The 24,433-nt window shown below is 39.3% G+C and overlaps 1 long non-coding RNA gene across 1 annotated transcript in view; it reads right to left on the bottom strand.

The window, feature by feature from the left end:
- Positions 1-19,551, bottom strand: part of LOC311205833 — a 92,148-nt gene extending 72,597 nt beyond the window's left edge. The window contains exons 1-2 of the long non-coding RNA XR_014618178.1: positions 19,490-19,551; positions 12,288-12,374 (exon numbers count right to left, since the gene is read on the bottom strand). This is a non-coding gene — a long non-coding RNA (uncharacterized lncRNA). The remainder of the gene's footprint in view (positions 1-12,287; positions 12,375-19,489) is intronic.
- Between the last annotated feature and the right edge of the window lie 4,882 nt (positions 19,552-24,433).

Here is a 24,433-nt window from a genome sequence, read left to right as displayed (position 1 = left end):
GCCAGGAACAAGGATTTAACCATGCCATCTGGAGCAGAGAAAAGATAAAGCTATTGTGTGTCTGTTCACTGAAGGCAGCCTAACCAGGTGTTCATACAAGTACCTTCAATAGCTTGTTATCAAGCTGAGCAAGAGAAACAGAGCAGGATAAACTCTTGTACAAAAGTAATTCTCGGAGGAGAGAAACCGGCTGTCTCACATGACTTACTAGGTCTTTCTCTGGGTAAAGAGTAAGAGCAGACCAGTGCACAACACTTAGGCTTACAAGTGTTTTAACAGTATCGTGTGAACAGCCAAACGACTACACATACCTGCTCTGACTTCATCCATCAGTAGAGGAAAAGTCATCTGCCAGCTAAACAAAGTCAGTCTTCACACTGAGCCCTGACAGAAAGTTTTATTTAATTTCTTCTATCTATGTATATTATATACATGAGTGTACACACAGATAAAAGGTGTAATTTTTGTTTCATTGCGACCTTGTCAATAATCTTCATAAAAAATGAAAGAGCTAACAAAAACCCAAGCTTGCCAACTCACCCACCCATATCTCATTAACACAAGTCATATCACTGCTGTTTTAAGCAAAGCTGCTGGCCTTGGCTCTTGAAGTTACTATGCCATTTACAAAGGACCTGATGCCTCCTGCTAGGATATAATAGCTGTGAAACCCATGTTTTCAGCCTCCAAGTCATGGCCCAAATGTCACCAATCTCTTCACCACTACACAGAGCATGACAAGGAGAAAAATGAAGTAGAAATACTGTAGCATAGGAAGCTCCACAGAGACGATTTCCATCTGAAAGCAGTCTGAATTTTCTCACAAGTATCTCATGTCAGTCATGGAGTAGAAACAAGCAGGATTTTCATCATAGATGTCTGTAACCTAAAGCAACTGGGGGATTTGGTAAATCCTATGGGCAAGAAATCTCTTCTTTGCTTCCAATGTTGTGGTGGTATTAAATTTTTTACTACATTTTTTCTGCATTCAGGTAGGTTTTGTTTGACATCTCTCCAGTGAGGGATCTGCCTACTTGTTGGGCTTCTGGAACTGCTCTGGGTGATCCTAATCAATGTGACCTACAAGGACAAAGTCATGGAGAGGGATCCCATGGAGCCAAGTCCAGGTCTAAATCCATAAATTATCGTCCCCAGGGTCCAAGCATGAGTTTCATCTGTCTTTTAGAACAAGCCATCAAAACAGGAGTTCATTGCAGACAGTAAAGGCATGATCAAAATTCTGATTGCCAGTCCAAAGGGAAAAATATGTCAATATCCAAACCTCCTCTCAGGTCAAACAACTCAAAGACTTCAGATTCTAAACAACAGCTAATTCACAGCATTGGCTGATGGAAAGCCCTACACTGTAGCAAAGCAATGAAACAGAAAGCTTCCCAACTCATACCCTGCTTCTCCTGTAGCTCCTGCTCTGCAGAGACTCAATGAGTCCCCAGCCACCTGTCAAGCAGTGCCTTACCTCCTGTATGCTTGGCATCCTGCTTTTTTCTTCCTACATGTCACTAAGATGACAGCAGATTTGGCCACCCAACGACTTCTGCTGTGAGTCATCCCTCTGAAAAATACTGCAGAAGATGCCCAGTTCTTCCCAACATTTTAAAGTGCCCTTCAATAGTGTTCACAGTTGATGGCATTTTTTTAACAGTCAAGATTTTTTTTGTTAGTTGTTAATTTTCAAAGAAGGTTAAAAACTCTGCTAATACATACACTGCTGTAAGTTCTATTGCTAAAGTATGTTTAAGTTATCATAAGGACCTGTGAGAGGGGAAAGTGTCTCAACTTCTAAATGTGAAAGCAAAAGTCTTCAGAACGGGAGCAGCAAAGAAGATCAAGGAATTTGGCAGTGTATATATTCTGGAAAAAAATTATTTTCACTTCTTTCAAGGGTGAATAAAAAAGAAATATTAAAGGGGAGGAAAAAAACCCACCTTTTACAAAAACTTTAGAGGTTATACCTCATCCTGATGTTTCAGTAATCAAATACTTTATCAAGCAAAAAGAAATTTTAATTTGCTATTTTAAAAGCTCCCCAGCTGGAAATAGGCTAATCTCTAAAGGAAGAAGTGCCAGATGCATAGGACGAGAACAGTAAAAGCTCTAATCCAGCAGTCTTCCTCTTATCTTCACTGGTAAGAGGAAATGAATGAGTCAGCAGATCAGAGAGGGAGAAATGGAGTGTGTCGCTCCAATAGTTCTCAAACACATGAACCCAAGAAAGTGTCTGAGTTATCAGGCAAACTTTTAACATTAATAAAGAATTTCACTGGAAGTCAATGGAAGGTTTTCAACTTTGACAGCGTAATAAGACAGTTTCTTTGTACCAGTCATTATTTGGATCTGGGTTTAGTAATAACACCTAGTTCTCACAAAACATTTTTCATCATTTAATCAGAAACTGCTTTACCAAGGAGTTCAGTGCTTTTACTGCTGATAAATTGAAGTTAAAAGAACCCCCAAAACCCAAACTTAAAAAAGTGAATCTTATTTGATGAGACATTCCAAGACCTACAGGACAATGTCAGATCATCCAGACTGAAACATAAAACACAAATGAGGATCCATATTTGCCTTTTATTGATTAGATCACACTTCTTGAAAGAATAAGCATGCTAACTAAGATTGTAACCTGTTTCTTAAATGTCAGTGAATTATCCTAATACTAGAAGATTCATTGAGTATTGAAAAAATGTATGGAAAAAAAAACAAGGAGAGAAATTACCAAAGCCTGTTTAAAATAAAATTCCAAATGTTTCAGAGATTTTTTTGGTAAATATTCCATACATTAAAGGGTCAATTCTTTTTCTTTTAATCATCTGTCTGACTGTAAAGCTGCGAATTTCACAAATTCTCACAGTATTTCAAATATTAATTGCTTTCACACAATCTGCAATGTTCTCAAAATACAAGCCTCTTTCAAAGTACTTTAGTGTTTCCACTTGTGGTCTTAGATATATGGGTTAATTTAAAAAATTTGTTCCACTTTGGATTAAAGATTTTAAATCATGTCAAACCTGCTAGGAGAGTTGAATTTCTAAAATTCCTTCTACTCATTTATCTTTGCATGGATAGAAACTACATAGTATATTTCTCATGACCTGTATATCATAGGTACCTAGAATGAACCCAAACAGGGGTTCTTACCATTTTTACATTTCTCCACAATAAATAACTTGTTAGACTTTTACTAGTTGGCCAACTATTGCAATCTAAACTTCACAGGAGGTTCTTTCCACCCTTAGTTTCATATTATAAATGGCACACTCTACAAGAAAAAAATACAGAAGATAAAAAATGAATAGTCCAAATTTAAAAGGTTATTTCATGACACGTGTTGATTTTTCAGCACCTTGTGAGAAGCTGAAATTAGATACCAATAGTTTTCATTTTGCTGTGGACTGGTTAGAGAAGTGTACCCTTTGTGTTTAGAGCTTGGGAAGTGTCTTTTCTGAGGAGCTCTGACATTTCAGATTATTATGGTTATTATTTGTATTGTTTTTAGGGGTGAAAACTTCAAAAGGTTGAACGGTCTTGTTCTACAGAAAAGTTAAGATTACCTGAGAGTATCCCAGTGTTTTTCGGGTTCATCTACTACCTCGTCTCTTTTGTATCTCTCTCAAGAGAGGGTGTTCTCATCCCACAAAGATTCTCTGTTCTGCCTTTGAGCACTAATCTATGTCCTTTTGTCATATTTTTTACTTTGTCTTTGACAAAGCACACATGAGAGGAGACCTTCTAGATTCTTTACTGAGAGGGTGATCGGGCACCGGAACAGGCTCCCCAGGGAAGTAGTCACAGCATGAAGCTTGCCTGAGTTCAAGAAGTGTCTGCATGATGCACTCAGTCCCATGATCTGACTTGGCTGGCCCTGTGTGGAGCCGGTTGTTGGACTTGATGATCCTTACAGATCCCTTCCAACTCAGGATATTCTATGATTCTATGAGACATCTCATACACTGCTGTTACACAACTAGGCCTCAGAGATGTACAGTGACTTTTTCCTGCTCTGCAAAGGTCTACCAGGCAAAATCCACCAGCTTTTCTAGGAGGTTTTTTTTCAAGTGAGTGTAGGGGAGTCTGTTACTTGCAAAAACAAGAGCATTTATATCTCAGCTTGTTTCAACCTTTTGTCCACGATCTGGCAGTGATCACAGTAGTATGCATTGTGATTGCATTGACATTGTGCTCTCTGAGCGTGGATTCCTGTCTAGTTTCACTGGAATCACACTGAGCAGATACATTTCCTTTTCATAATGAAAATATATAGGCTGACCGCCTCCATGTTGCTCACTGGGTGGTAAGGGTGGCTGTCACAGAGAGAGGATGCTGCCTCCCTGCATCCCTGCTCCGCTCTGTGCTGCCTTTGGTTGACTTTCACTCTCACTGGCAAAGTCAAATGTGGAAAGTGTGGACCCATTAAGAGATTATTCCCAAATTCTTAGACTGAGTCATCAATAAGCACGCCTGGAGAACCATTCTAAAGCAGCAGTTCCTGGACACGCCATCTCCAGTAGCTAATTCTCATTCAAATGAAACAATATGAATGAGACTCTCGGCTGCTTTATTAGGAGTAGAATCATTCAGGCATGGCGTTCAGCTTTGGTCCAAAATGAGCTTTCTCTAACCGAATGGCTCACTTTAGCAGGGTAAACAGTGACCACCTGCTATTCTTTCAGCTGCAACCAAAGCGCAAGAAGCACTTTTTTATTTTAACTAGCTTACAGCCTGAATTGCATATCCCCATGGATATTAATCAGCAAATTTAGAGCTGCAGTGCTATCAAAAAGGTAACATTTTAAATTTATTGTCATGAAGTACAGGGTCAAAGTGAATATTAATCTTTAAGGGGATGAAAATATGTCATTTCCTTGTGGGAATTAAAAAGTAGACGTAATCTATAACTGACTTACAAAGTAGACAATAAGGCAGTCGGCTTTACCCAGGAATAAAATATTTGGCACTTTGGAGGAGTATTTTCTATGAATTATTCGAAACACAGATAGAACTATGCCTCGGCTGTGAAATTATTTCCTGGCATTCATCAAAGCTCTTTTTCACTAATTAACTAAATATCTTCAATCAGTGATTTCTGTGTTTATTTATTAAACAGGCCACAATACATTATAAGACATGTTGCCAATTTGTCCTTCATTTTAAAGAAATAATATTTAGAAACCAAATCCAGACTTAGAATGCATACCTCTGAATTTCAGGGTGCCATCCAGGTAAATTACATCCCTCAGTATTTATATCTTACTCTTCTGCAATCTGTGGTGGGATTCCCGCTCTGAATTCAATATATTTTCTCTTAGATGAACTCTCCATTTACAAAACATGACATTTCTTACAGAAGATAACATTTCAGTGACAGTTATTTGATTGGTCAGTGTTTTTTGATCGTTTGGTTTTCTTAAGGTGAAATAGGTAGAAAAGTTTAAGAGTATCTCTATTTCCCATAAAGACATAGAATATCAGTACTTATATGTATTAGGGAAACTCTTTTTAATTTTAATTGAATTATGCAAATATAAAACTGGAGTGGTAGTGTCAGTTACTTTTCCTCATTTTAATTATGATTTTGGGTGGAATGATTAGTTTTGTATTTGCTAACAAGATTAAATGTTTATGAGTTGTTATGTATGAAGTTCAAAAGTTCAGAAAGGTCCACAAAAATATGCACTCCTGCAAAGAAATCAGTGTCTTTTTCAACCAATAATAGCCACTTTTGGGGTGAAGACAAAGCTACTGCTCAACAAGGCACAATGCTGCTACACAGCAGAATAAGAAAACTGAGTGGGGGCAACTGTCCCTCCTGTGCACAAACCCCTACTTTTATACCCCTTTTGTGCTGCTTATTTGCCTTCATCTAAATAAGGTTCAGGTTCAGATGTTCACAGCTCACCACTGCTGTGGGACTTAGGCTGGAGAATTTGATTTTTTTTCTCAGGGTAATTACTAATGTTTAATTAACGACATTTTTTCTGACTTTGTTTTGTATTAGTGGTTGAGAAAATAAATGTAGGTGTTAAGGAGCTGTGGCCTTCTGGGAGAGCAGTCAGGGGCTGCAGGGTCTCCCTGGGGCAGGCAGAGAATGTGCTGGCAACTGAGGCCCATCCCACCAGCCTAGCCAGGGAGCAGGACAGTCTCCCTGGGGATGGGGATGTGGGGTGGCCCCAGGGTGGACGGCCAGGCAGGGCACAGCTGTGGCAGGGCTTGAGATGGCATCCCATGGCTGTGGGAGGGAGGATGCCTTTGGTCTGAACTGAGGTATAGCCAAGAGAGAAGACAGTAGGACCCATGAGTGCCCTCAGGACCTTGATGATATGGAAGTTTGCTTCTTACAGAAAACAAAGGGATTTAACATTATAATTGTGTTGCCCATTAACTGTAGAACATACATTTCTAGGTGGAGCATCAACAGGAGGAATATTATATGAGGGGGGAAAGTCTTAACTACCCAAGAGCCAGTGCTCTGCTGTGTGCTGTGCTTACCGTGTAAGACAGCAAGGAGTGTTTCCATGCATCCCATTCCAGACATGGGAGAGACAGAGTGGAGACACTCTAATGTGCTGACCAGCTTCAACCAGAATTTGTTAAAACATTTTGGAAAGCAGATAAAGAACCTTAGTGCACATTATAAAGCAAGGGCATACCCCACTGTCCAATGGGCATGTTTCCATCATTATGTGGTATTATTAATTAATGATCAGCTTCTGCTCTGCAATACCTTATTTCTTTAAATAAGCAGGATGTGTTTCCAGCTTTCAAATAGGTGACCTGGAATATTCTTGATAGCTTTACTCCTTTGTAGCAATTTATGTAAATTGGCCAATTTAAAGAGAAAAACTTTTTTCCACAAGTCTTGTTTTGCTCAATTTTCTATTTACATTTCATGATCCTTGAGTAATAAGTTGATGTATTCAGAGAACTACCCACAATGATTATATCACATAAAAATATGTGTGTAATCCATTACTGTGTACCTACTGCTTACCTTTTGTGCACACTTCCCTGCTTTCACTGGCATTGAATTTTATGTTGAGATGCTACATTATTCTCTAGTTGTTTGTGACTGTAAGAACCTTTTGTGGCTCTTCAGAGTCAACTTCAGAACAGACTATGTCAAAAATGTCTATATGATGTAGAGACCTAACAGTGACTGACAACACATTTGTCCTCATTTCCACATCCCGATTATGCTGAACTTACATATGTCCCAGAACTGATCTTAAGAAGATTTTGCAAATTTTGGATACTTAACCCTTCTCCATTTCTCCATTGTATAAACATGTCATTTGTTTCTAACCTTCTTTGATCACCCATTAATCCATAAGAAAAATTCCTCTGTTATCCCACGAGTGCTTAGTTTCTTTAAAAGAGATGTCAAATGCTCTTTGAAAATCTGTACACATTCTGTCCTTTGGATCAGTCATATCCACATCTGCATTTATTCTTTTCTCCACTGTAATAAACTCATGGCTTTCATCAAAAGCCTATTCCCAAATATGTCATATTCCTCACTGCATTACTGAATGTATTCATTATCAAGTTTATTCATTTCGACTGTTTTGTGGAAATCAGATTTACTGATTCATATTTCCCAGGATCACGAGAAGAGCTTTCCTTCAAAGTCTGATGCCATGTTTCCCATCTGCTTTCCTCTGACAATAAGACAGATGTAAACAATAATCACAAGTGTCAATTAGCAGTTCAACAATTTTCTATTTACCATTTCTTAGAATTCTGGAGATAATGCCACTATGTTCTAGTGATTTTTTATTCTTAAGTGTATTAACTTATGTTAGAACTCTCATTGATGCATCAGTCTGAAACATTTCCTTAGTCATATTCCCTTTAATGAATGAAATCGATACAGGAATGCTTCAGTTGGCCTTTTTGCAATCATTATATATTACACAGATTCCTATTATTTCTTAACCATATCTTGCAACTAGACTAGTTTTCTTATTCTGATTGGTTTGAATAAGAAGTAGCTTCAGTATGAGTAAAGATGAGATTCTCCAAAACTTTTGGGCATTTTTCATTATTTTGGTTTTAACTTCTCAAGGAATCCAGTCCTTCTGGTCTTCTTTCCCTGACCTCATTTCCAGTTTCAGGTTTTGAGACATGTTCCAGAATTTACCCATACACTTGCATTTCCTTTTTCCTCTACTCCAGCATTCTCCATTATTTTTAAGTTGTTTTCCTTTTAAAAAATTCCCTGTAGTTGTCTTTTTTAAAACTTCTATGTTATTTAGAAATTGAGGAGGTGGGGTAGAACTCTTCCTCACATGTGGAATTTGAACACATACAATTTCTCCAAGAGAAAAGAGATACTTTTTTTTTTTTTTTACCAGAGAACACACCAGCAACAGGTTTCTTCCTTACTTTTTCAGGTATGAATGGAATACCTTTAAGAAAGGCTTTAATACATTTATGAAAATAAATTAGCTGCAGGTGGCCTTAAAATCTCCCTAACAAAACTCTTAGGGGACAAGCCATGTCTAGCATCACTTAAGCTTTAAGAGGATGGGGCTTTCAGAGAGTGGGACCTTACTCATTCCTAATTTTCACATTCACCTAAGCCTACTTAAATAATCAGTATTTTATAGCTTTCTTTATAATTTATAGCCATATAGTTCATATGTGACAAAACTGTAGAATTAATATAACTAACAGATATAATGGATTCTCTGATTAATAGTTTCCCTATATCTCTGGCAATATTTAGCAGGCAGCAAATAATATGTTGCTTTTTAATTAGTACCTACTGAGAAAGAATTTTTTCCATTTCAGATTATTATGGTTATTATTTATATCATTTTTAAGGGTGAAAACTTCAAAAGGTTGAACAATCTTGTTTTGCAGAAACCGTGAGATTACCTGAGAGTATTCCAGTGTTTTTCGGGTTCATCTATTACCTCATCTCTCATGTCTCTCTCTCAAGGGAGGGTGTTCTCATCCCACAAAGATTCTCTGTTCTGCCTTTGAGCACTAATCTATGTCCTTTTGTCATATTTTTTACTTTGTCTTTGACCTTGCAACCAGCTGTGTCTATTTGTGGAATTCTAAATTCAATAATATTTAATATTTTGGCAGGCTCATGTAGGTTCTTCCAGTCCCTTCCTACCCTCTTTTGAGGCTTTTATGTTGCCCTTAACTACACTACAAACCCCACTGAGCTTCTTATTTTTGTCCGACCAAAATGTCTGTGTGACAGTAACAGATGTTGCAAAGTCTGAATAATATCACTGAACCTGTATATTTTTTTGCCCTAAATCACTTAGTGCATATGACATTGGACATCAGCAGCCAGACAGGAGCTGATTCCCATTTTGACTAAGGCCCTTCAACAGCGGGTTCGAATATCAAGAGACATGTCTGCGGCAGAGGGTAAGTTGATTCTGGGAGGTAGAGTAGGAACATTATTCTTACCAGGGCAGTTATAGGAGCTGAAGGTTAAAATTTCTATTTCATCTTACGATTGTGATTTTTCCAAACTAATTTACCCCTCCCTAATTAATACTAAGAAAGTAATGAGCAACATTAGAGTGCCACCACTTAAGATAATACTAGTATCCCCTCAATGCATGTCTATAAAAATTCACTCCGGGCCAGAGTTGCTTAGCCTTTTGTACTGCAAAATACAACATTTGCAACTCTGCCAGCCTAAGGGTTGAGAATAATTTGCATAAAGATTTAAATACATTTACATACACTTGTCCTGTAAATAGGCCGTAAAACCCAGTACTCGTTATTAAGACTTAACTGAAAATAGTTGGTGAAGATTGTATTTAATGATAAAATAAATAAGACAAGACAGAGAGGAAGTTATGTTACCTACCAACTATACTCAATGTTCTTCCACTGAATATCTTATTTACAAATTAATTCTGAGGCTAATCTGAAGATAATTCCATAAGGAACATCCACTATTGCATTCCAGACCAAAAAATTTATGTCTTAAAATGAACTAAAATGTGCCTGATATGTTACTAAAGATTGATGGATTTTCAATACTATCCACCAATTCTATACTAAGTTCTTCAAGATACACTTCCTCCCAAGAAAATGCAACAAAGAAAGAAAGAAACAAACCAAAAAAGTGAAGGCATGAAATACAGAAATAAGTTGCCTTTCTAATTTTATTATCATTATTATTCCTTTCCTTTTTCCTCCTCTTAACTTCTTAGTCTTTTATTTGAAACAGCTCTTCCAAAGATGTTGCAATTTCAGTATGAGAACTTATTGACATTCCTGAATAGCCACAGTAGTGAGATGAGAAAACAACATCTCAGAAAAGCAAAGCTCGTTATAACAGCCTGTAGTGAGAGCTGACAGGACCATGCCCTAAGAGCTGTGTGTGAATGGCTTTTCTGAACACAACGTTTTCAGCCCTGCTGCAAAAGACCGCTTTCCAGAAAGATGCCCACAAAACGGGTTTGGACTGGACCTTAGTCTGCAAACAACAGGTCCAAAGGTTGTGGTTGATGAGATAGAAATGTAATAAGATGGATAATGTAGTACAGTGCTCCCATAACCCACTGCTTCACACATTCAGTGATCCCTTAACAGAGGTGTATATATTGATGTCCTAAGGGAATCCTGGAGTTGCTTTGAAGAAGCTTGGTTATGCTTGATGATCAGTGAATGGTGCTAGCTATAGCACCATTATAGGTATTACTGTCAGGTAAATCTGTTTCTGCAAGATTTGAGGTGAATCACTCAGGCTGTTCCCCAAAAATACAGGTCATCTGCTTTCACTGTGGGACAGTTTTTTATTAGCCCTTTCCACATATTTCCTTATGGGATAAGGCAATCAAAAATGCACCATGTGTTCAGGTTTCATGTTCTTCATAACCCTTCGGTTTGCTTTATATCCATTTTTAAGATACAGATATATATTTACTTCCATGTAGGTAGATATATCTGTAGAGTGTCAGCCCAATATATCTGTACAGTGTTGTCAAGATGCTCATAATAATAGGACTGTTTTATCTGTGTCAGCCTATGAATTTAGTCATGGCCTTTATTGTCTTTAACTGATAAATGGCCTCTTCCATAAAAATTGCTTTCATTATATGAAATAACCAAGGCTTAACCCATAAAATGGACATTGTCATACAGAGGAGAGCTATATCACTCCTAGAATGCCACAAAGTTCATTATTTTGTTGGTGGATTTCACTTTTAGAAAGCAACAAGCTTAGTGAATTTGTTGGCAGGAATAATTATTTTATTTTTTTTTTATATTTATGTTGCAACTGAGGTACCATGATCTGGAAATGCTGGAGCCAGTCAGTTTTATTTAACATTCCTTACAGAATCACAGAGTGGTAGGAGTTGAAAGGGACCTCATCTAGTCCAATGTACCTTCTAGATCACATAGAACACATTGCACAAAACTGTGTCCAGGCAGATTTTGAATATCTCCAGGAAGGAGACTCCACAGGCTCTCTGGGCAGCCTGCTACAGTACTCTGCCACCCTCACATTTTTTCTCATGTTCAGACAGAACTTCCTGTGTTTCAGTTTGTGCCCGTTGCCCCTTGTCCTGTCACGGGGAACCACTGTGAAGAGTCTGGCCCTTCATCTAGACATCCACCCTTTAGATATTTATAAGCATTTGTCAGATGCCCTCTCAGTCCTCTCATCTCCAGGCTAAACAGCCTCAGCTCTCTCAACCTTTCCTTATACAAGGGACGCTCCAGTCCCCATATCCCCTTTGTAGCCCTCCACTGGACTCTCTCCAGTAGTTCCCTGTTGTTCTTGAACCAGGGAGCCCAGAACTGGAGATAGCACTCCAGATGTGGCCTCCCCAGGGCTGAGTAGAGAGGGAGAAGAACCTCCCTTGACCTGCTGGCCATGGTTTTCTTCATGCACCCCAGGACAATATTGATCTTCTGTGCCACAGTGCAAACTGCTGGTCCATGAACAGCTTGTTGTCCACCACGACTCCCAGGTCCTTCTCTGAAGCACTGCTTCCCCCCAACCCAAGCTGGTGCCTGGGGTTATTCCTCCCTATATGCAGGACCCTCCATTTGCCCTTGTTGAACTTCATTTGGTTCATTTTCTCTCAATTCTCTAGGATATCAAGGTCTCACTGAATGGCAGCACAACCTTCTGTGTGATGCACACTCCTCCCATCTTTGTACCATCAGCAAACCTGACTCTGTCCCCTCATCCCTGGATATCATTAGGCATCCAGTTCCCTGCTCCAGCTGATGTGGCTGCTTATGTGCGTGTGTCAGTCTTGTATGTCTGCACAACTTACCCTGTTCTGAAGAGTGAGATGGGGTCTGGTATTGAATATGCATCAGGGACACATGGATCTGAGCCCATGGCAACCTTCACAGGAGTCCTGCAGAGCAGACAGAGAGGCTGTCAGGCTGACACAGCCGAGTGCCTTGCATATTATAATCTGTTTCTTCCAGTCTCCAGCTGCCTTTGTTACTGACGGTGTTTGCCACCGGGGTATAGATTTGTGACCAACTCCCTCTACCCCACCCCACCTTAGTCTTCAAATCTGCACTTGTGGAGTCAGTTTACTAAAGCTGTACTCAGTAACACCATCGCACCTCACACTTTCACCATTCCTTTGTGTCTGTAATAGTGTAACCGAGGTCAATAACATTTTTTTAATGACTTGCAGCAAATGTGGTAAGTACTTAAACAATAGACTCCATCAGTTCCAGAGAAGCTGTTTTATTCTACTAAGTCAATTATCAGTGGTTTCAAAAGTCCCTAAATAAGTAGTTGTCTGACAGATCATAATGGCTCCTTCTGTTACTCTATGCCAACTCATATACTGCTGCAGAATAATTTGTCTTACTCTTTTGTTTAGGATTTGAAAAACAACCATGTTGAAAGGAAACAGAAGAAAAATTATAAGAATAATGGAATAAGAAAACAAAAGCAGTTCTGGGAAAAATAAACTTCCTACTCTAAATATTGCTGTAATTTTTTAGCAGTGTATTTTGCCATACGAGCCATGGATTTACCGAAGCTCTCTGTTCTCTGGCAATCACATCAGCGTGCCACAGTTGCATTGGCTGAAATCATCTGCCCCTTATCCCCATCGGGTTGGGATTCACTGCCAGCCCCTTTCACAACTGATGCTGAGCCTTGGGGAAACCACCTGGTTTCCTGCACTGTAAGGGAAAAAAACTCACTTCTTGGATCGCTTTTATGTCAAAAGCATCGAGACTGGAGGTAACGCTGCCAGAACGAAACAACAACCACGACAAAAAGTTGCAGTTTTATTAATGGGCTCCCTTCAGGTGTGCTGTATCCTTTCATTTTCTGTAATTGCTTTAGGGACCAAGCTCTGCTGAGTGTTCACAGAGGTCAGACTTAAGGTCAGATGTGCAAATAGCTGTAGTGCTTGATTGTCCAAGGCTAGTTTGTAGGCTGTCCAGTCAACGAAAGAAAGCAATGCTCAAGATCAATTGTGACTATCCAAACCAGACATCATACTCATCAGGAAAACCCTGTATGATCACGTGCCAGACATTCCTTCGATAACATCTGCAAAGCTACAGGATCCCCATGGATGTCATGGACTATGGACAGGCAGACAGCCTCTGAGATAGCAGCGACCAGAGTTGTCAGCAGCTTCAGGGATCAGGGCCAAGGGAAGGAAACACTGAGCAGTGCTGAAGTTGCTGCAATGTGCTCTTTGTAGCCTATGGCAGCAATAAACTGAATAAACAAAAGTGTCTGAAATGTTTTCATGTGCTGCCCCAGATATAGGAAATTTCACTGATAACATGACACTTATGTGGATAGTCAAGGCCAGACTTTAAAGCTGGAAGGAGACACTGATTTCTACCTGTAGCAAGAAGAGATAGAACAGTGGAATTTGCTTCCCTTTCTTCCAAAGTGTCTGGCTCTGATGCACAAGAGAAACTCAGTCGTTTATTGAAGTGTCGCACGTACCCTGTTTTATCTGAATAAATATCAGCCAGCATTATTTCAGTCCTGCCTGCATCCAGCTTGAGCCAACACATCTACAGTCAGTAACTGCAGGTAGTGTGAAAACCTGTGGTAGGACTGCCGGTACAAAATGAGACGGCCAGTTGGGTGAGGATCACTGTGCTTCCCAGTACTGACTGTATCGACTTCTACTACCTGCCCTTTAGTCTTCAAGCACCTGCAAACTCCATAAACTTAGAGGTGGTATAGTAACTACTATAACGGAAATTGTAAAATAAACTGCAATGGACATGTGGACACCCCTTTCCAAGCAGAAAACCATTTTCGGAGGAAAAACAAAAGAAAAAAAAATCAGTGCAAAATATAACCACAGATCCTCAAATAGTAATTTAACCTGGCTTTACCTATGCTTTTTGCTGAACAGAGAAGAGCAGCCAAAAATTTGGCCCAGTGTCTTTGTTTAGCTCATACTTTATATGCAGTTCACTATTTGCCTTCATATGATAAAAACATTTTCATAAGAGGCTTTCCAACTCTGTGCATGATTTATATTCCTACTATCCCATGTTTCCATACACAAATCCAAATATTTCTAGCAATTCCTGGGTCAAGTTTTGGAGAAGTTCTTGAAAAAACATGCACTTAGGGGGTTGCTGTCTTTGTCCTCGGAAATTTTCCCTCTTTCTGTGCGTATTGTGATAGGGGAAAACTAGAGGAAATAATCTGTCTCCTTCATTAGAATTCAAAAACAAAGTATCTTTGATGCTTTGCTCATTATTTTTATAAATAGCCATAAAATAGTGCATTCTTTATCCATAATTTAGCAGATCACTATGTTTATTTCCCTGCGCTTTTTTTTTCCCTGCAAACTGCAGATAAGGAGTCACTCATATGTAGCATAAAGCTCTTTTTAAGAAAAATTCGTCATGGTGAGTAATAGTTGGAATCTTTCAAACTTTTGGCTATTCAGCTACTAGATGATTGAGATGCAGAATCAGAAATTCATAAGAAATATCAAAAAACTTTTGTCAAACTGAGAAAACTAAAGGAATATGAAGTAGTGTTATCTCAGGTTCAACGAGATGAGAAACAGTGGCATCCACCAAAGGAAAGGTTTTAAAAGGTTTAGTCAACAGTACACAGTGAGCGTTGCTTTTCCATAAGGCGAAATTATCTGCAATAGTTTGGGAACACTGCCTTAGCTTACCTTTCAGGGCAAAAAAGAGGGAATATTATATTTTATTACTGTTGTTGTTTTAAATACATTTGACCACAGGCCATTGAAGCAGATGATAATGGGGTTTTTTAGCATGAACATGTTCTCCATGCATAATAAGTAATGAACAAAAATGCATAAAGAAGGAACGGTCCAGTGATAAGAGACTATTTGTGGGTTTTCTTACTGTAATGGGAGATGGACTTTTATTACTTCTCTGAACTTGTATTAAGGAAGCCTATTTTTATCTACTTGGCTGTTGCTGTCTGAGTAACCTCTGTGTGAGATGTGCTAATGATCTCCACATAGATGTCAAAACATCACTCTCTGGAAGAATAAGTCTAATTTATCCTGAGAATATCTGAGACACCTCTTCCCTAAATTTTTTTGAGTGGACTTCCCAACCACACGGAGTTGTATATAGTCTGTAAGAACTGTTGTTCATTGGTAACTAAACAGATTAACACCTTAACATCTCCTATTTTTTGACAAGACTCAAAACATAGCTTTAATCCTAAAATGAAAAACACTTCCTAGGAGAACATTTGAGCCACTACAAGGAGACCAGAAGACTTTCTACATTTTCTAAAAGCTTTTTCTTCCAGTAGTTGGGATGTCTTTCATGGAAAGGTGCTGAAATCCTCAGAGTAAAGTCTCATTAACCTAATTTTGTGTCAGAGGAAATTACAGAAACAAAAAACCCCAAACCAAAACAACAAAACAAAACAAAGCAAAATCCCAAATAAACAAAAAAAAATGGAAGAAAATGGAGATTTATACATTCTGTGCCTGACAGGAAGTGCCCCCAAGGTATGATCCTAAATAGATCCACTGGATTTCCCTGTCTGGAAGCTCTTTGTACCTCTCTGTAGCAGCTTCTTTCTGCATTGTGTTCAGTGTTTCTCAGTCCACCTCACTTAATCTTCTGCTCTCTGCTTCTCCTACTGGTTCCTCAGTAATATCACTATTTCTAAATCTGCTTTCAGTGTTTTACCTCTTCATCACATTCTTCCCCCCAACGACTCTCTTCCTTTTTTTAAATGCACTTGTGTGACTTTTTTTCCAGGACTTTCACCCATCAAAATCTACCCTACTATTTGCATAACCCTTTCTTCTTTAGCCTACAGCCGTCTTCCATCTTCTCATTAGGTCCACTATTTTAAGAGCATGAACCCTCTTCACTCTGTATCATCGTTTACCTCCCGTGCTTGTCTCTCCCTCCTTGTGCTGCTCTGCATACATTCACTGGGCAGCTGCAGAAAAGATGAAATGGCCATTCACTTCCTTGCCTAAGGGCAGAATTTATTAGATGCTGAACCTCTGAAGGCTTGATTCTCTCAAGATAGTTCAAGATGCAGGGCCAGATTCTCAAGGAATGGGTTTTATGGGCCAGACTACACAAAAGCCGTGTTCAGGCAGGCAGTGTGGTAGGAAGGCAGAAGCATCGCCTATCACCTCCTGCAGCTGGATGCTGGCAGTGAGAAGCAGAGGGATTGCACTCTCTTGCTTCCCATCTCAACTAGCCCCATGGCAAAGAGGGTACAGGTTTCTCTGCTTTAACTGTTAAAACTATTTATGAAGCTGTCTTTATGACACTGAATGTCTCCAGAAAGTAACACTAAAGCTTCAGCCTTTCTTTCTAAGACTGTGCAACTTTCTGCGTTCCCTTGGCAGACAATGCTGTAAATACCCGTGACTGACCCAGTCAAAGCACAATATTTCTGTATATAAACCAATGTTTTAAAGTTCCCGTGGCTGAAAGTCTGTTATCTGAGGTCTATTATCTGTACAGACACATCGTCTGCTTGCAAATATACTGGGCAGGATGGAGAAAAATATGACCCCAAACTAATGTTCAAATTTAGATTAATATTTCCCCAAGCACTATTTCCATTAGTGCTAATACAGGAATGCATAGATCATAAATTGTCCTTTCAGGCTGTGACAATTCTAAATTTAGTGCCACTGTTAATTAAGCAAGAGAAAATTAAGCAATGCAACAGATTTGGGGAGCAGGCATTGGAAGGGTAGAGCTGTATCGTCAATTTGAGGACTTTGGGTGGTAATAATTTAGTACACAAAACAATCATGAAGATAGACCTGAATATTTCAGTGCTTTTAATAATTTGTAGCATTTAAGGACAGCAGATTATTTTTTAATTATTTAGATTCCACATGAGTAGAGAATAATCTTGATTTACCCTTCTCCCGGCCTGTTCTGTGTTGACAGAAAGAGTTCGTTTGTTACTCTGACATACATGCTAATTACTATACCCATATGTACATACCTCACATTTTATTGACTACTGTATGAGAGAGATTTCGGCAGGGTTAATAAATGTCAAAAATCTTACATAAACATTTTCTTCTCTTTTCTTTTGTATAATAGAGAAGACTTTAATAAACCCAAAATCAGTATAAGGTCACAATGTGTTTGGCTTTAGAACTGAAGTTAGGGTAAGTAATTACAAAGGGTCCACTGTGCTCCTTATTTAGTCGCATATAACACAGAACTGAATGGGATGATTAATAATCATGTTCTACACTGAAAGAATGCAATTTATAATAGTTTATGTAAATACAGCAGCAGTATTAGTTGTTCATTTACCATTGCCGTGTTAGCACGTATGGGAATTTTAGTATTTTTAGAAAGCAACAAAGCCAAGATCCTCACAGGAGTTCTGTGCCTAAATACCTTTGAGAACGTGGGCCCAAGGTACTAAAATAGCTTAGCATTATTGAATGTTTAGTTAAAATTAGACAGAATACTGGCATGTGTAGCAATGTTTTCTAAAAAGTCTGGGTTAAACTGAGCTATGTTGGCAGTGGAGGAAGATGGGAGAGAATTAAAAGCTTTTACAAGATCACTGAACTAAAAAAGAGCAAAATAAATAAAAATTAATCATTGACATAACATAAATTGCGTTTTAAGAATGAAAATAACTCCGAATCCAGTACAGGATGTTCTTTTAAATAATTAATTAATGCCTTTTTTTTTTTTTTTTAATCCGCACATCTATAAGAAACCTGGGAAAAAATTATTTCTCTCACCTTTCTTTTTAGTCCATGGTGCACTTCCTTAACAGGAGCGAATTGGTACTTACCTGCAGCTATTCATCAGCAATGAAATCAACATTAATGTTGCTCTATCATGTTTCTAATACTAAGCTAGACAATGAATTTAGAGTGCACCAGATAAATCTCTCTCATCTTCTGCATGGATGCTCTTATTACACATGGGTCCACCGAGGCTAGAAAGATTTTGGCTCTTAAGTATCTCAGTGAATCCAGCAGCTGGTGAGCACTGCATGCAAGGTAGCTATTACCTCTTGAGAGATGAGTAAAACTTGCTTTACCACATCCTCATGAAGACCTGGTGCTAAATAGAAAGTATTCCATAATTTTCACTTTGGTTAGACAGCATGGTTAGTCTTATACGAAGATGATCAGGTCCTGGGTTGTGCTATGCTTTAAATTTGTTATGCTTTTTTACTGCATTCATAGAGGTTCATGGTCAGGAAAAATAGCAGGTTAAATTTCATTTATCTTTGAGACCATATTAAACTGTTAAACACGGTGTATAAATGGTGTGCTAAACAGGGTTGCTTTCTTGAATGAAAAGCTCTTGGTAACTAATTGACCAGGTAATTAATGGAAAGCGCTCATATTCCATACTGCAAAGACTTGACAGTGCACTGCCACAGCCAGTGGGAGTTCTGCCACTGACTTCAGTGGGTGTGCAAAGCGAGGCTGTTTTGTTCCTCATTCATTTTGGTTAATAAGATTTGTGCTGCAGGCCCTTTTCACCAAAATGCTGGCAGGCTTCTTATAGCATTACTGGAAACTAGACCCTACACAAATTACTAAGGCCTTTTGTATTTTAATGTCTTTTTTGTAATGATATTCAGTCCTTCGGGGCAGCTGCCTAAGAGAGACATTTGTCAACTTCACTTTGTTTTTAGGACAGATGAGCCAGAGCCAAAACCATAGACCTGAATAACTTGAAACTCCAGAGGAGTTTGGATCCAGATTTGAGCCCTGCGATTTGAGGCCCCTGCTAATTAGTGAGCCCAAATTTCAGCCTTTCACGGTGTGCCACGCATTAACCACAAACCAGGCTTGTGTTTACAAAGGGGCTCAATGTTTGCTGACGGCATCCTCAGTGCAGCAACCCGGCAGTAATAATACCAAACCCAGCTGAGCAGAGGCAGAGAGAAAGGTTCCCTAGCACAGCATCTTGTCTCTGATACTGTCCTATAGCTGATGCCTGCAAAAGAGGACAGAAACAGGGCAAGCTCATAGTGATACTTTCCCAACTCACCCACCTTATCTTCAGCAGCACACTGGGGAGGAGTCTTTGTGTTGGCAGAGAGAATTTTCTTTGTTAGCACCAGCCACTCCTTTCTGAATTAGCTATTGCTGTTCCTGATCCTCTTGCTCCTGAGGCAAAGAGTTAGCAGGGGGAGCTTGCGAAATCCCAGTGCTGCTATATATGCATGTCAGAGAGCAGAGAAGGGCACTTCTGAAATACGAGTCATGGGGAAGAACATAGAGCAGCAGAGGAATGAATAGCTGCAGAAAGTCCGCGCTTGGAAAGACTTGGATCACAGGCTCTAGGATACCCAGGATAGCTTTTTGCAAAAGTGTAACTAGACCCAGTTAGAAAATGGATGGAGCTAACTCAGTATGCCATTCTTCCTTAGATAAAGCCATAATTTATAAATTAAATTCTGTGGGTTTAGGATAAATTACATGCACACAGACCAAAAAGTAGTGATAGTAAGGGCAAAGTGTTTGAAATGTTGTCTGTGAAATGCATGTGCAAAACTAATTAACTTATAGATGGCGTTTGTCCATATCCCCCATGTGATGCACTGAGAATCTCTCTGGTATTGTAGAATGCAAATGCTTTGAAAAGAAATTGCCCAAGGGATCGAATGTCTTTCCTTTACATTGTTTTTAAAAGGAAGAGTTTCCCGCACTGTGTTTATTTGCTGCTAAGATACTGTTACACTAGCACCATCGCAGACTCTTTCTCACTGCAGTATCCCATAAATTAGATTGTTGCAGGGAGTATTAAGAATGTGCATACACTGCCTGACTAGAGCAATTTTATCTGAATAATGTTTCGTGACCTTTTTTGCAACAAGGTCCTGACTAGAAAAGCATAGATTTACCAGGCATCCTGGCTGTTAAGAAAGATTGTCATTACCGTTCTATTTTATCAGTATTAGTAGAGAGAGTTCCTGCCCTGACATCTCCTCTCCAAACACAAATGAAAAGTTGGGAAGCTGTATGACTCAAGTAATGAAGTACATTAAATCCAGGTACCTGTTTCAAATCCAACAATTGTGGTAATGATGGAAGAGCCATCACCATCAAGATGACTTTCCAACAGGCTCAATGAGATAGTTTTGTGGCCTCAGTCCAATTCTTAATGGACAAGAGTCCACATTACAAAAAGCAACACACAACTGGCAGTAATTGATACTCTTTTGGCACTCAACAGAGAAGCGAAGTATTGAATGAGCATGAAGAATGGACTAACCTTTCACCTCCCCCCTATTCCAGGTCAGGGATGAGACATCTGATAGAGCCACATAGGAAGCTTGGGCTGCTGCTTTCTGTGCCGCCCCGTGCTGCATCTGAACAAAGGACTTCTTTCTTAACAAGCACCAGCCTGACACTTTTTGTGAACTCTAAATTTATGTGAAAAATTTGGAGGCTTTGGAAGTTAGTGTTTAACCTCAGGATTCCGCCTAAAGAGTACAAGCTACCGCTCCGCATAAAGCCGTGTCTTTCCGATTGCCAGCTGCATTAAAAACTATTACACTAATTCCCTGTTCTACATATGCATTTATAATGTGCATGTACATGCGTAGCAGGAATAAATGTATTAGTTATTCATGTATGTGTATACATAATAAGAGAAGTAACGCCTTTAGCTAAGATTGGCTAATGCTTATTTATAAGAAACTACTTCTAATTACTTAGACAGTTTGCCAAAAATTTAGCTGTTACAGCTTAAATTTTCCATGGTGGGTGTCTGTCTCTAATGGAATTGGTTTCAGAAAGTTTTCACTGAAATGGCTCAGATAAAATTCTAAGAACATGGTTAGTCAAAATACATCTTTTTAGTCATGTTAAGAACTCTTGCAACCATCATGTTGAGAGACTCTAGCATGTCTGGGCTTTGGAGCTAAAGTTCAAGACTCTGTAAGGAAATGGCTTTGATGTCAAGACTTATCTTCTGTCACTCCTGTGGAAATCTGATCCAGCTGTAATCTCCTAAAAAAATCCTAAATTATCACACATTCGTTTTCTGTTAAAATGTAAATTCCCTAAATAGTCTGCTTGCAACAAGCGTGCTGTCTTCTCATATGACATCTTGGTCACAGTGTACATTTGCTTCCTCTGTGCAGAATACCCACATATATAGACATATATACACATATTTATACTCCAATGTCATTCATAGTCATCACATAAATCATAGAATCATAGAATGGTTAATGTTGGAAGGGACCTTAGAAATCATCAAGTTCCAACCCCCCCGCCATGGGCAGGGACACCTCTCACTAGACCAGGCTGCGCAAGGCCCCATCCAACCCAGCCTTGAACATCTCCGCAGAGGGGACATCCACCATCTCCCTGGGCAACCTGTTCTAGTGCCTCCCCACCCTCGCAGTGAAGATTTTTTTCCTAATCTAAATCTACCCCCTTGTAATTTACAGCCATTCCCCCTCATCCTATCACTATATGCCTTTTTAAAAAGGCCCTTCCCAGCCTTCTTGTAGGCCCCTTCAGGCACTAGAAGGCCACTATGAGATCTCCCTGGAGCCCCCAAGCTGAAAAACCCCAACTCTCTCATCCTGTCTTCACAGGAGAGATACTGCAGCCCTCCTATCATCTTTATGGACCTCCTTTGGACCTGTTCCAACAGTTCCACATCCTTCTTATGTTGGGGGCTCCAGAACTGGACACAATATTCCAGGTTGGGGTTTCACAAGAGCAGAGTAGATGGGGAGAATCACCTCACTTGACCTGCCGACTATGCTCCTTTTGAAGCAGCCCAGGATATTGTTGGCTTTCTGGGCTGCAAGCCTACATTGTCAGCTCATGTTGAGCTTCTCATCCACCAGCACCCCTAAGTCCTTCTCTGCAGGGCTGCTCTCTAGCACATCATCTCCCAGCCTGTATCGATGATGAGATTGCCCCGATCCAGTTGCAGGACTTTGCACTTGTTCTTGTTGAACCTCATGAGGTTCACATGGGCCCACTTCTCCAGCTTCTCCAGGTCATTCTGGAAGACATCTTGTCAGCTGCACCACTCAGCTTGATGTCATCTGCAAACTTGCTGAGGGTGCACTCAACATCATTGTTAATGTCACTGATTAAGATATTATATAATACAAGTCCCAGTACGGAGCCCTGAGGGACACCACTTGTCACAGATCTCTATCTGGACATTGAGCCATTGACATCTACTCTCTGGATGTAACCATCCAACCAATTCCTTATCCAAACAGGTATCATAGACCCATCTATCAGTAGTATTAGAGTTCAGCTCTTCTTAAAGACAATGTAGATGATTCTAGTTACAATAACGAGGACAGAAGTACTTGCAACAAAGATCAGGAAGCACCTGCACCATGGATCAGTGTGCTTAAGTCTATTCTCAAGACTTAAGAGAAGAGTTAACATCTCACAGTGAGCCCATAAGCTATTAAATGCCTAGTGTCTTAAATAGGACATGGCCAGAGACAACTGGGGCCTGCCCTGATTAGTCTGTGCGACTGCAACAGTCAACTGTTTTGACCTGAACTTTGCTAACCCCTCTGAGTAGATTGGATATTGCTCACAGGGCACTTAACAAACGAGTTTAAGGAACCCTATAGTAAAAAAAATGAGCAGTAAACATGCAGAAGGGTCATTAACTTCTGAAGGATTTAAAAGCGAGGAAGTGCTTGAATTAACATTGTCCTTTCTAGGATCCCAGTGCAAGGGAGTGAGATAAAAATCCACACTTTTGTAAGCACTGAAAATGAGAACTAGAAACCAAAGTACTTCAATGGGGTCTCACCCCCTGCTCATGATATAAAAACACAGGAGAAAGTGTAATGATTTTCTTGGTGATAGAGGTTTGAGTAGTGTGTATTAAAAATGAAATCTTAGAGCCCTCACAAAGGGAAGTTAGTCAGTTAAAAAAACCCATCAATATCTCATTCCTGTTCTGTGAGCTCGCTGAATCCAGTACATTAAATATTACGAGGGCCAAATGGAAAAAAATAAGTTTAACAAGTGCAATCAAAGCTCTGTTTAAATGCTTTCTCAGGGGAAGGACAAATTGAGGTTATGTAGAGTACCCGAAACCTAGTATTTCCTCACATTTATATCTTTGTCTCTGTTAAAAGGGTTGGACAAGGTGACCTTCAGGGTCCCCTTCCAACCACAGCCTTTCTGTAGCCCTAATATTATCTTAATAGAGTTTTTGGTATGATAGAGATATGTGTTTAATCTCTAGATGCCTCCCTAAAAGAGCCCAAAAAGGGCCATCTAGAGACACTATATATAAATCCTAATGTTTTCTTCCCTTTCTGTGCCATATTTTTAATTTCTTTTGTTATGCAAGCTAGCCCTGAGGTTGCAAGCACTTTCCCACTTTGCCAGCCAAATGAATATGATGAAAGGACACCTGTAGGCATATACAGAAGCCAAGAACATGCTGTACATCTATTATTTATTTAGTTCTGCTCTTTAGATTTTGCTTATAAAGAAAACAAAACCAAAACAACAGGTAGAAACGGGAAAAAAAGTTCATCTGCTATATAGTTGCAGTATGAAAAACCATAGAAAAGAACTAATTTTGTTACCTTGGCAAATAAAATAAGAATGTTCTCCACTCAGCAGTCTGTACAAAATAAATCCCACAGGAATTATGCAAGCGCATTCTCATTATGATAGTTATGATTTAGATTGCATTACAAAAGTAAAAACAATCATTCAAATAGGCTTGGGTGCAGTGATTTGGAGAGAAGCTGCCACTCTGCCAAATAGAAAAAGAGAGTGAAGGGGTGGGGACAAGGGAAGAAATAAATCCTGCCAAAGTGAACTCATGCGAAGGTGAAGCCAAAATGCCCAGAGGTACAGATTAAATGCTCTTATGAATGTCCTAAATGTGTGTAAGAAAACTGCCCAAATAAGGTTTAGAACTGAAAGCTCAGGCTTCTGCTGGAAACACCCAGAAACGCACAGAATAGATATTGTTT

Source organism: Gallinula chloropus (genome assembly GCF_964237585.1).
Source record: "Gallinula chloropus genome assembly, chromosome: 2".
Classification (NCBI taxonomy): domain Eukaryota; kingdom Metazoa; phylum Chordata; class Aves; order Gruiformes; family Rallidae; genus Gallinula; species Gallinula chloropus.
This window is presented reverse-complemented; position numbering and strand designations above follow the sequence as displayed.